Genomic DNA, 14,855 nt, shown 5'->3' with positions numbered 1-14,855 from the left:
TTATTTTTGAATAAATAAAATCAAAATATTTAACCCCATGACCAAAACTCAATTAAACAATTAATTAAACTAACTATTGTGACAAAAAACCTGGTTACTATCACCAAGCCGATTGTTTGTCGTGCCCAGACAACCAAAAGCTCATCACTACAATCCTTTACATGACTAATATATATGTATTATGTGTATGCATGTATAGACTAAGTGAGCATCTTGAAACACGTTCCTTCTTTTCAAAACAAACGCATGTTTGTAAATGTTTTGAAATCCCAATCTCACACAATGTCCATGAAAACGAGTGAAACTATGAGATTTACGGGCTGACCTCATCATGAGGTTCACAAATTTGAAAATAAACCTTACCTTCATGATGGAAATGGAAAGAAGGTGGAGCCATACCTGACGAGTTTATTATATGGGAGAAGGCATATGTGCCCAACCATATATGAACTCCGAGCTATCCTAATGATGAACAACAATAATATTTTACACTTGAAACCATGTGTAGAATCCATGTCCTTACAAAAGCTCTTGCAAGAGGAATACGAATATACTAAAACAACATCCAAAACAATCCTCAAAAACAATGTCATCGACTTCAAGAAATGGACAAAGATGGAAATCATAGATGTAAAAGTTCCTCTAACTATGGGGTCTTCCCTATTGACTATGACAGTCCTGTTGGCCCATTTCTTCATGGCTCCAGCAAATGACAAGCTATCCTCCAAAATCCTGGAGGTAGCGTACCACATGCGTAGGGGAAATAAAGACCCCTCTAGTATCATCTTGGCTGAAATACTGATGGGTTTGAACGACTTATTCTTAAGCTCTAATGTGAGCAGAAGAGGCTTACCTCTGATCCTCTATATCTGGATTCTTGACAAGCTAGGGCAGGTGTCCCAAAGACATCTTGTACCTTTCTCTTCAATGCAGAAGAATGAAGAAGGCTTCACTTGGACCCCTCGTAGAAAATGATGATGAAGTCAGGGATTTACTCCCATGGCATCCCATTAAAAAAGTGGCATACATGATGAATGACGAACCCATGATAATGTTTTTGGGCTTAAAATTAGTCACATTATATTATACTCACTACCTCTACAAACAGTTCGATCATGAATTTATGTCACCTTATATGAGAAAGGCCATCGCTATAGACAAGACAATCAATCACAATTCCTATTTGAGATACCTAGAGAAATGGCACAACGCCTCTTCAATGGTATTCCAAAAGTGTGAAAGAATTACCTAACTATCATTATTAAAGAATATGATTGGGTAAAGAAAAATGAAGAGAAGAAATCTTCTAGTGTAGGAACATGCTATAGTAGAACTACTAATCCTGAAATTTTTCTCTTTTAGTCTCTCTTTGTAAAATATCAACAAGAGAGTCTCTATCTGTAACAAACTAAGCGAGTATGTGAATACAACAACTCTATGTTTATTAATCGAAACACAAAAAAGATGCTCATTCTCTAGAATTCATTTTATATGCATATGCAATGCATTTGTACTGTGTTACAAGTTACAACTACAAAACCCTCACATTTTTCTTTTCGCAACAGTCCACGACTACAACAAGCCGACACGACCCCTAAAAAAAGAGATCTAAAAACCAGACATTTTATACGCCAGCAGATGACTGAAGAACCCTTTGTACCTGATCACAACTTATTTAGATAATCAACAAATTATGTCTACATCCCAAAACATAACCCCTTCTCCTTAATTTCCTAACTAGACAATTCTGGTTATGTTCACCCCCATAAAATTTTGTCCTATTGGTTAGCAAGCTCAAGAAGAAGTATCTCTCTACAAAGACTCTAAAGTGGATATCGACCTAACTACATGGGTAAAAATGAAGAAGTAATCAACCCCTTGGGACCACAGGAAAAAAATAATTTCAGCGGCCGATCAACCATCGCTAACGGAATATGAATACCAAATTGCTCAAATTCAAGCCATGCAGGAATATATGCAAGCCCAGATAAACAAGTTAGTTAAGGTAAAAAGTTTGAAGAGCATCATAACTGGAAAGATGCTATGAAAGTTGCCGAAGGAGTAGTTATTCTGGTAGGCGTCAAACTTCTAGCCTTGTCTAAATACATAGGAAAAAGTGACCCGTCGGTCTTTTTCAAAATGTACGCCTATATAATGATCCCATTGCGACTTGGAGAACCAACTATTCTCCACTTATTCCCCAATATCTTGATGACGTTGCTCTGTGCTGTTGTCACTAGCAAAAGATACTCTATCTACAGAGCATAGAAGAACTGACTACAGCGTTCATAGAACGTTCCTCAATGCATCTCAACCTCGAATGACCAAAAAAGAGGTTGAAGAACATCAAGCAAAGATAAAATGAGAAATTCTCCATCTTTATCGAGAGATTGAAAGTTGTCGCCGAGGAAATTGATTCCCTCTCGAGCGAACAACGACAAATCGATATGATTCTGAAAATATTAACGGACGATATTCTATTAGATTCTTCGTCAAAACCTTCCAAACTATGAAGAAATTGCGAAAGACTAGCAATAATCTCGATGACGCTATCGAGAAATAAGGGAAAGAGGAAAAAACAATCAAAGTTACCCACCCCCAAGTCGTCTCTCGAAAAAGGAAAAGACTAAAGTGCACCAGGTAACTACTGCCTAGCAGGAGCAATCGCCTCATAAGGCGATCCAAAGTAAGTCTCCACAACCTAAGGTAGGTACTACTATTCCTACCAAGGCCACACCTCCAAAGGTACCGAAATCCCTAGAATCTTTGATGACATAGGAATGGCTTTAAGGTAGATGATGAAGATTCTTTAGGAAAAGAATCTCATCGAACCCCTTTCCCCAAGAACAGATAGACCATTCTTGGGAAATTATGAGAATGCTTGGTGCGACTACCACCAAGCAAAGGGCCACATTAATGACAATTGTAGTGGCCTAAAACACCTATTTCAGGACTTGATCGATTAGAACGTGATCACCAAGCTAGAAATAGAAAAGAATTTGCTATGAGATCATAAAGTCAATATGCTCACAACTGACCTTCATCTACTACTTCAGTTATTGGTTCTAAACTTTGACCATTTTTACTTTCACTTTCAATTTCACACACATCGTCTTCCCATTCTAGTTTCTTTGAACTAAAGTTGTTCTATCAATCCCAACACATATTTTCCTCGAATACAACATCCTTACTTACTATAATCTTTTTAGAATAGGATCATAAAGTATATAAACTTTAGATTCCTTATTTATACCAAAGAAAACATAATTAGAACTTTTAATAGCCAATTTTAATATTTTTTGTGTAGGTACATATGCAATGCAACTAAATACTTTTTAAATGACTTACAAGTAGTTTTATATTACTCCAAGCTTTTGAGGAGTTTTTTTTCTTTGACTACACAAGTGAAGCTTCTGTTCATAACGTATGCACACCACTACACAACTTCAGTCCAATAATCATTAGGAACTTGTTTATTGGACAACATGTTTCTCACAACATTCATGATTGTTCTATTCATTCTTTCAGCTAGCCATTTTGTTGGGAGTATATCCTACAGTTCATTGTCTACTTATTCTATTCACTTCACAATAATTATTAAATTCATTGGAAGTAAATTATCCCCTTATGTATGTCTGTTCTCAAACATGCTAAAGGTTGTCCACGTTCTTTCTCCACTATGAGATTGAAATTCTTAAACAAATCAAATGCCTCTATTTTTAAGAAATTAACTCATATTTTTCTTCTTAAATCATCTATAAATGTGAGAATGTACCTCCTTCCACTACTCGAAGTTGGTGTTATTGAATTGTATATGATTGAGTGTATGAGTTGCAGCTTTCTAGTTGCTCTCCACTTGTTTCTTTTTGGATTATTCGGTCTTTATTGTTTTCCAAAGAGACAATGGATGCATTTCTACTTGGGTGTTGTAATTTTTGGTAACCCTTCAACCATTCTCTTGAATACCATAGTTTTTAAATTCTTATAATTTAGATGACCCATTCTGCAATGACAGAGATATGACTCACTTCTAACAGACTACTTGACAGTTTGAACATTTTGTTTGCGCTCATCTGCACAATAATGAATATACCTTTCATGGGGTGATAAAATTTACATTCTCTGAATTCAATAACAATATTGATCCCTTTCTCACTAAGTTGACCCATACTTAAAATATTGTTCTTTAGCAAATCGTCGTTGTCTTTTCTTGTAACAGCTAATATTGTGTTGTTTCCAAATTTAACCGAGTGTCTAAGGTCGGTATCCAATTGATAGAACCATTAGAGTTCGCACACATATAAACACCCAAAATTTAAATACAACAACACTTCATCCTATTTTCCATGTGGTTCTACTAAAGACATTATGAGAAGATCTAAACAGCTTCAGCGTATTGCGCATTACCTTTTCAGTTGTGACATTATCTTTGATAATGTCCCATTTTATGACATCTATACCACTTTATTATAGATTTGTCAAAGTATCTTCCTCTGTGTCTTCTTATATAGTCATCTCTTTCTCTTCCTCCACTTCCTTCATTTGTTACTCTAAGAACTTGATTATCTTCATTTATATAACACTTGAATTTCTACTCATGTAACTTTAATTTGACGAGTGTCCTTGGCTTCTTAAATATCCACCACCACATACATAAACATCTCGCGCATTACCTTTCTAGTTGTGACATTATCTTTGATAATGTCCCATTTTATGACATCTATACCACTTTATTATAAATTTGTCAAAGTATCTTCCTCTGTGTCTTCCTATATAGCCATCTCTTTCTCTTCATCCACTTTCTTCATTTGTTACTCTAAGAACTTGATTATCTTCATTTGCAGAACACTTGAATTTCTACTCATGTAACTTTAATTTTACGAGTGTCCTTGGCTTCTTCAATATCCACCACCGCATACATAAACATCTCTGTTAATGTTCTCAAGATGTTTTGTACTAAAGTATAGTCCTCCATCATTTCACCATTAATTACTTCTCATCTTATTGTCTACTACTACAACTTTAACAAAATAGTCATTTATCGTCTCGTTCTTCATCTCAAGTATTTTGAATTATTTACCTAGTGTATTAGAAGTGATATTTTTACCTTCTCATTACCTCCATACTTGCTCTTTAAAGATTCCTGTATGATTTTGGAGGCAATTCTATCAAATATTTTTTCGAACGTCGCTCGATTCAACGTTTGATACAAATAGTTCTTCACCTTACAGAATTTCATCTTCATCTCATTAAATTTAGTTCTGGGTCTACTAGTTGTTGGATCGTCGAGCGCCTCGAATCTTGTTTCTACTAAATCCCATAGACCTTTTGAGAGAAGTAAGTTATATGTTAACTCGCTCCTGTGATCGTAGTGAAGACCGTCAACGCTAGGAATTAATGAAGTGCCATCAACTCTTTCATCCACCATTTCTCTCTTATCGTCTTTGATCTCAACGATCTAATCAATCAAACTCACAACTTGATTCACTCATGTTTGGGAGGCTTTGGGATCTAATACCACTTGCTGGAAGGTTTTGCGAGACTTCTGGATGATGGACGTAAAAAACGATTGTCCATATCTACGCCTCGATAGATATCGCGATAACACGTGGTGGAACATATTTCCAACATAGTTTCATTAAAAACATGCCGACCAATATGTCATACACCTCCCAAATTTCTATAGAAACCAGAAGAGAAGATGAGCCCATAGATCTTAACCCATGAGACAACCTCCTAAATCAACTAAAAAGGACAAATGCCAACATTTTTGGCTAGGGAATCTTAATGTACTTTATCGAGCAAAAAAAGTAGTCCTCAATGAGTTGAGCAAGGCAAATGTCCGTACCAATACTACCCCAGATGAACTAGTAGGGATCATATTCGCTAGTCTGTAACACAACATGATCGGTTTTGAAGACAATGATCTTCCATTAGCTGAAACAAATCAAGACAAAGCCCTCTATATTTCTGTGTAAATACAGGGAAAGACTTTTTCGATGGTCTTCATAGACAATGGATTTACTCTCAACATATGTCCTTGGAAGACTCTTGATAAGATAGGTGTATCCCGCGACAAGATCATACCATCCAACTTGTGTGTCAGAGGTTTCTACAGCTCTCGCCGCGAGATAATGGGTTTCTTCAAGTGCATAGTCTGAGTGTCTGACATCCCCTTCCAGCTTGACTTTTTTGTCAATAACATGCAAACTTCTTATAACTTGATATTAGGAAGTCCATGGCTTCACCATGACAAGTCTTTAGCATCTGCCCTACACCCAAAACTCATGTTCATCGCCAACGACTAAGTCATCACACTCAACAGCGCAAATGACACTGTAGTAGTCATTGGGTCTACACACAATGACGCCCCCGAGGTTGAACTAAGAGGGTTCGAGATATCTCCAATCCTCTCAGAAGGTAAAGGCTCATCCAAACACTTTGACTTTAGTATGTTTATCCTCCCCTCCATCAGAATGATGCGTCAAATGGGGTATTTCCCTGACATGGGTTTAGGCCCAAACAACAAAGACAAAACATCATTCTCGCAACCATATTGTAACATGGATCGAAACGGTTTATGATACATCCCTATAGGATTCGAAGAAATCCGCAATAAAAGAATATCCAAACGACACATAGTTGTTCCAATAACCTTGAATGGATAGTTCATCCGTGAGGGACAAAGTACCATATACTTTGACTTCCCCGAACCCTTTACCAATACAGATTTACAAAGACGTTTCTAGGTCTATAAAACTTTCCAGATCATCCTCATAATCCTAACCATTTTGTTTTTGTGATTAGGAAAAGAACGGACTATTAGCGTGATTCCCGACAAAACTTGGCTCTAATTCCCAAGACAGCTATTCCAACTCAAGAATCTAGTTATCTCAGTTCTCAAGAAACTGACTCCCTTTCATCCATCGATATTGTGATCGATAAAACTAGAACACTTTCTCCTCTCATGTGTAGAGAGATGTTAAATACTATAGATTGTAAAAAACCTAAGAATAATGATCTTGTTGGATCATCTTCTCTTACATGTAATAAACCCCTCAATGTAACACAAGAAGTAGACTTCGAATCTATGAGTAAAAATGATCTTTACTTTTACTCTGACTTAAATTTTGAAACCAAACACTTATTAGAAACTGAGGATGAGATTGTCTTCGCCGTAGAAAAGTCAATCGAAATCAATTTGAACACGACCGATGATTCTCAGATCGTACTGATCGGCCAAAGTTTAAACCCCCAAGAACGTTTGGAAATTGTTGAGTTACTAAAAGCCAACAAAAATGTCTTCGCTTGGTCGTACAAGGAAATGTCAGACATTAATACAAACATTACACGACATTACATTCCTCTATACCCTGACGCTAAGACAGTAAAGCAAAAGCATAGACGGATAAAAGAGGAAGTCATGAATATAATTCGAGAAGAAGTTCGAAAGCAACTTGAAGCTATATTTATCAAGGTAGTAAAATATCCTACATGGATAGCCAATTTAGTTCCTGTCCTAAAGAAGGACGGAAAACTACGCATGTGTGTAGATTATTAAGATCTAAACAAGGCTAGCCCTAAAGATCACTTCCCGCTGCCACACATCGACATACTGGTCGATCTTGTTACTGACCATGAACTGTTGTCATTTATGAATGAATTTTCAAGATTCAACCAAATCTTGATGGCCCCGCAAGACAAGGAATAGACCACGTTTATAATAGATGTTGGAACTTTCTATTATAGGGTAATGTCTTTTGGTCTTAAGAACATAGGAGCCACCATGATCCTTCATGACATGATCCACAAGGAAGTGAAATTATATGTCGATGACATGATTGTGAAATCGAAGGATCGAGAAGGACATGTCCTAAACCTAGAAAAATTCTTATAACGAATAAGGAAATATCAACTACAACTCAACCCGAAAAATGTACCTTCGGAGGCACAGTAGGTAAAATACTAAGCTTCTTAATCACACAGAGGGGCATCGAAGCAGATTCCTCTAAGATTGAAGCAATCAGGACTATGTCGGTCCCTTGAAATTAAAGAGAAGTCCGAGGAGTTTTAGGTAAAATTAAATACATTAGCCGGTTCATCAGTAAGTTTACTATGACATGCGATTCACTGTTTAAGCTACTGAAGAAAGACCAAGAGTTTGTATAGGATGAAGATTATCAACAAGCATTTGACATAATCAAGAGTTAATTAAAATCCCCTCCCATACTCATTTCGCCCAGAGCCGGTATTCCTCTCATCCTATACCTTACTATAACAGACACTATCATGGGAAGCCTATTGGCTCAAGAAAATGAGGATAAACTCGAAATACTTGTGTACTACATTAGTATAAGGATGACTGTGTTTGAATATAATTTCTTTATAATTGAGAAAATATGTTGGTCCTTGGCATGGGTCACCAAAAGGTTGAGACACTACATGGAAGTCCATCCCATTAAGTTGATATCAAGACTAGACCCGATCAATTTCTTGTTCCAACGAACTCTCCTATCAACAAGGCTAGACAAATGGATGATGATGTTATCCGAATACGACATAGCCTACATGGTACAGAAGTCTGTCAAAGGAAGCATTGTTGTAGACTTTTTGCTGATCAACCCATCATTGTTGAGTCAGAAGACAAACTCGAATTTTCTGATGAGGGAATTATGAGTGTAACATTAGACACATAGAAACTAATGTTTGATAGAGCTTCTAGAAAGTAGTGTTATAGAATTGGAATTTTGTTAGCTGACTCGAAAGGGAAGTACAACCTAATATCCATAAAACTCGAATACCCCGTCACCAATAACGAGGCCGAATACGAGGCATGCCTTCCAGGTCTCAAATTGGCATATGAAAAAGGGGCAACCAAGCTAGAAGTCGCCGGTGACTCAAACTTGGTTATATCCCAAGCCAATGGAATGTGATAAGTGAAAGGGGAAAACTTGAAACCCTACCACGTCCACTTGACCAAACTCATGAACAAATTCGATCAAGTATCATTTATTCACGCTTCAAGAAACCAAAACTTGTTTATGGACGCCATGACTACTTTGGTAGCCATGAATCAAAGTCCCGACGAAATCAAAGTCAAACATTTAAAAATCCGACAAAAACAACGACCTTCTTTTAATCAGGAGCAGTCACTTCTTGTAAGAATGTTGTTAAACCCTAGTACGATACTCTCTAGAAGTACATTGAGTATGGAGAATATCCTTTCCATTTCTGAGCCAAGGAACGACGGGCGTTGCGCCAATATTCTACAAACTATGCTTGGATTGCCAATAGGATTACCGTCGATCTTTCTTTGGTCAAAACATTCTATTCATATATAATCCTAAATCCAAGAGGATCATGGAAGAAGTACATGATAATACATGTGTCTCACACATGAATGGAATGGCTTTAGCCAAGAAAATACTTCGTGTAGGATATTATTTACAAAACCTTGAACATGAATGTATGAATTATGTAAGTAACTGTTATCAGTGCCAAATCTATACTAATCTGAAGCATACACTAGCCTCGCTCCTCTATAGAATGACATCTCCTTGGCCCTTTTCTATATTGGGCATTGACGTAATTGGAAAAATTTATCCCAACGCATCAAATGGACATCAGTTCATACTCGTTGTTATAGACTAATTTACAAAACGGGTTGAAGCAACATCTTATAAGGTCTTGAAATCATCTCAAGTGACAAAGTTCTTCCGAACTTGCATCATTGCTAGATATGGAGTTCCTTATGCCCTAATATCAGACAATGGTCGACAATTCCAAGGAAAAGTATTGTAATTACTCGATGAGTTCAAGATCGGGCGTCACAAACCATCGCCCTATAGACCCAAAACTAATGGTGTGGTCGAAGTGGCTAACATAAACGTGATTAGGATCATCAATAAGATGACCAACACGTATAAGGACTGACACGATAAACTGTCATACGCCTTATGGGGATATCTTACAACCGCTCGAATCTCGATGTATGAAATTCCCTACTCTTTGGTTACAACATGGATGCCGTAAAACCCATATTCGATGTATTTTTGAAGAATATCGAACCATTATTTTGTGGGCACTTGAATGGAGGCTACCACTTCATTTTAGAAATTGGGTTCTGTTTTTGTTGGATTTTCAAAGGTTTGACCTTATTTCCAACATGGATTTGGTTCATAGCCGCTAGCATAGCTAAAGCATCAGTAAACTGATTTTGGTTTCTTGGCGCGTGCATAAAAGACACGTGATTGAACTTGTCGATAAACTGGAGTATGCAAGTATGATAGGGTTTAAGATTTTCCCGTCGTACTTTCCATGTCCCGTTAACTTGAGATATAACCAGGTTAAAATCTCCAACTAAGTCTAGTTTAGTTGCTCTTCGTTCGTATGCAATATTAAGACTTGAGAGACATGCCTCATACTCAGCCTCATTGTTGGTCATACAATATTCTAACTTAATAGAGATGAGATTATAAGTTCATTTGGGATCTATCAAGAAAATTCCAATTCCATAGCCATGTTTGAATGTAGCTCTGTCATACATTAACTTTCATGTGTATGAAGAGACAATCATTATGGTGTCGTCGGGAAAGTTAAGTTTGTAGGAAGGTTCGATCGTGATGGGTTGATCGGCCAGGAAGCCTGCAACAATGCTTCCTTTAATAGATTTCTAAATCGTATATGTAATATCGTATTCAGAAATCATCATCATCCATTTAGCGAGTCTGAGCGACAACAACGTTCGCTTAAAAAATAATGGATTGGATATAATCTGGAAACCAGCTTGATAGGGTGGGATTACATATAATGTCTCAATCTTTTGGTGACCCATGCAAGTGCGCAATACACTTTTTCAGGTGTTGAATAGTTTAATTCGCATCTAGTCATTCTCTTGCTCAGATAGTAAACGACGATCTCGAGTTTATTCTCGTTTTTTTGAGCCAAAAGGTTGTTCATAGACAAATTTGTCACTATGAGATAGATGATTAAGGGAACACCGGGCCTTGGTGGCATAAGGACCGATAATGACATTAGATAGTCTTTGATTTTATCAAATTCTTGTGTACACGATTCATCCCACTAAAATTTCAGATCCTTTATCAGTATCTTGAAAAGGGAATCACATGTAAGAGTTAGTTTGCTAATGAAACGACTGATGAACATGATTTTGCCGAGTAAACCCCGAACTTCTCTTTCATTTCGAGGGGTAGGCATAGCCATAATCACCTCGATTTTGGATGGATCAATTTCTATTCCATGTTGGGTAATAAGAAAACCTATCATCTTACTAGTGGTGACTCTGAATGTACACTTCTTCGGATTTAACCGAAGTCAGTATTTTCTAATTCTTTGTAAAAAATTGTCTAAGTTAGGAATATGACCCCGACAATCTTTAGATTTCACAATCATGTTGTCAATATAGATTTCTACCTCCTTGTGGATCATATCGTTCAAGATTATAGTGATTGCTCTTTGGTAAGTAGCCCCGACATTTTTGAGGCCAAAGGGCATGACCCTAAAACAGAACGTGCATACATCTGTGATAGAGGTGATATTTTCTTTGTCTTCTTTAACGATTAGGATTATGTTATATCCTGAAAATCCATCCATAAAAGACAATATTTGATTGCCAGCAGCATGATCGACCAGAATGTTGATATGAGGTAAATGAACACTATCCTTAGGACCGACTTTGTTCAAATCATATTAGTGCACACACACACGCATCCTTCTGTCTTTCTTTAAGACAGGAACCACATTGGCTATCCATGTGGGATAGTCCACAATTTCAAGGAATCTTGCTTCCAACTAATTTTGAACTTCTTCTTTAAACTTGGAAACAACCTCGACTTTCATTCATTTTAACTTTTGTTTGACAAGTTTAGCCTCTAGATATAGGGGAATCTAATGTTGAACAATAGTAGGATATACTTCGGGCATATCCTTGTAAGACCAGGCGAACACGTCTTTGTTGACTTTTAGCAACTCTACAATTTCATGAAGTTCGTCATTACTTAGGCTTTGTCCAATTAATACGATTTGAGGATTGTCGACCGTATTGAGGTTTGTTTTGATTGTTGTTTCAGCTGCGGAAACAATTTTGTCCTCGTGTTTTAAGAAGTTTTTCATTTCAAAAGTAATATCAGATTGAAAAGAAATATCATCATCTGATAGATATTCGAAACTTACTTTATTATTTTATTGAACGCTTTATTACGAAAGATGAAGACATTGAATCAGGATTGTCATTATAGACTTTATTATTTATTACAACATCAGACACTTTTTTATACTCCAAAAGGAGAGTGTCTTCATCATTAACTCTCAAGTTGATTACAGGAGCTTTATCAACTGCTGGTGGGTTTGTAGAGTTTATCTTACAGGAGCCTTCATCATCCAAATATTCCTTTGTCATAGAGGGATCGTCTCTGACCAACTTTTCCAGCGTTTTATGCCAATAAGAAGTCATTTTTCTATTAACAGATGAATTAGGATGACAAGAACAATCTAAAAAGATTTCAAAACCTGAAGAGTAGATTTGCAAATTTTGATTGAAGATTGACTCGGGGAAATGAAAACACAGTGTGGTTACCCCTCATCGCACAAACTGTACATTTAAGGTTCGAGGAATATGTATATATTGCTTCGATATTTTACCTTTTCTAGAACCTTCATACCCTGTCGGATTATATTCGATACCAAACTTATATGAGTCGCATTATGAACAAAGAAAAGAAGGCATGCCAGTAGAATTTGGTCCTAGACCCAATCCTAGGAAATATCCTATTTTCTGCATTAGACGCATGGACGTGACACTTTATAGTGTAAAGTAAGGAAGGTGATATAAATCATGTTCTTGCCTAAATATATCGAATCCACTTAATTCAACCTTTGGTTTATTAGAATGAGTTGAACTGATGATGGTCGTGACGTACTTCTCACCTTCTATGGTGATGAGTTTACTGTAAGTCATGAATCGTATTTTATAATTTAGGGTAGAGGCTAAAGTCTTAGCCTGATGCAACCAAAGTCGTCCTAAGATTTAGTTATATGATGGTCACATATTGATCACGCAGAATTATACTTCAAAATATGTATCGGCCACGTAAATCATTGTTCGCAAGCTACCCATAATTTCTCAACGAGAATTATCAAAACCTCGAACACACAAGTTTGAGGGACTTTATTAATAGAAATGTCGATTTCTTGGAGAGTCTTCCATGGATATATGTTCAATGTTGAACCATTGTCGATTAAAGTCATGTGAAAGACTTTATCAACCATCTTTATAGAAATGTAAAGTGCCTTAACATTGGTTTCATCAGGAGTATGTAGATCTTTATTCTCGAAACCTATCATGTTAATTTGCGAAGTTGTCGAAATAATTCCAACCAACTCTTCAAGAGTTGTGTTGGCTGGCACACTAGATTTACTTAGCTCATTCAACACAGCCTACTTGTGATCTATAAAATACATTAGGATTTCCTAGATGGAAATATTAACATTTGTCTTTTTAAGTTGAGTAAATATACTACACCCGGATTTTGAGCTATGGGCTCGTTTTCCTTTCTTGAGTCATTAGATGGCCCAAGAAGGTTAGTCGTAGGTGTTGTTTTCATAAAACTGAGTTGGAAGTCAGATTCACTTTTGGTTGCTAAGACTTCTGGCATACCTCTTCTTAGAGAATCAGTGCTAGGATTATCGGGAATCCACCAATTTCGAGACACCAACAATGGAGGTGGAATTCTTCGATCCTTCTTTTTGGGCCATGGATTGACCATATTAACTTCAAGTCTGTCAATAGATTCATTCATGGAGATCATATTTACTTGATGATCGGGTAACGAATTCTTTGTGATTTCAAGTTTTGGAATGATCTTCTTATCGATCAGATCTTGACACTAATGCCTAAGGGCAGTATAGTTATCAGTAAAGTGACCTTTCATCTAATAGTATGCGCACCATGGAATTTTGAATTTTCCGAGGAACTCTTTACCCTCTCTTGGAGTTAGAGGCTTGATTAAATTCCTTTGTTGGAGAAGAGTAAGGGCTTGACTTAGGGTCATACCCAAATCATCAAAAGTTTTGGGAGGCCTCGGGGCTCTAGGTATTGGTAGTTTAGATGTCATTAGGACATTTGTCTTAGCCAACATAGGCTTTCTTTGACTTGGTTTAGGAGAGGCCGGACCTTTCCAAGAAGTTGTGATCTGCTGAACTTTGGTGTTGTCATTTCTCCGAGGACACGGAGGAACAACATATGTCTTCACAGTTTTACCCTCTCTTTTTTTCCTTTTCAAAGGCTTCATCAAGGTTATTTCTTATTTTGAGGAGTTTCTTCATGTTTTTGAATGTTTTGACGGCGAATTCATCAGAATACCGGCCCAAAATTATATCGATTAGTCTTTGTTCACTAGGTAGAGAATCAATTTCTTTAGTAACAGGCAATAACCTAAGCTCTCTCATACTGGTCGAGGATGTGATTTAGGTATTCTGTTCACTTTGACTGGATATTCATTTGGAAGGCATCATGATATTTCCCAAAATACCCTACATAGGTCTTACGGTCGATAAATATATCGACTACGAATGCAACTTCGATATAGTTGTAGACGAAAAACTTGTACAAGTCAGGCGTATAGTAGTAAGTGACCCATACCAAACCTATGCACATGATTATGGGTTTGTCATCCATCATGAAAGTCATTTTCTTGATAGGGTACCATGGAAGGAAGTCCCAAATTTCATTGTTGTCCTCTACCGGAAGTTCAAAAGAGGATTCCCTCATTCTTCGGTATTGAATGAAAGGGGATATGATGTCCTCAAGTAGAGCAGACGGTAGGCGCTTGAGCTTG

The sequence above is a fragment of the Impatiens glandulifera genome, chromosome 6 (genome assembly GCF_907164915.1).
Source record: "Impatiens glandulifera chromosome 6, dImpGla2.1, whole genome shotgun sequence".
Lineage (NCBI taxonomy): Eukaryota > Viridiplantae > Streptophyta > Magnoliopsida > Ericales > Balsaminaceae > Impatiens > Impatiens glandulifera.
The sequence above is the reverse complement of the archived record's forward strand: the minus strand, read 5'-3'. Positions refer to the sequence as shown.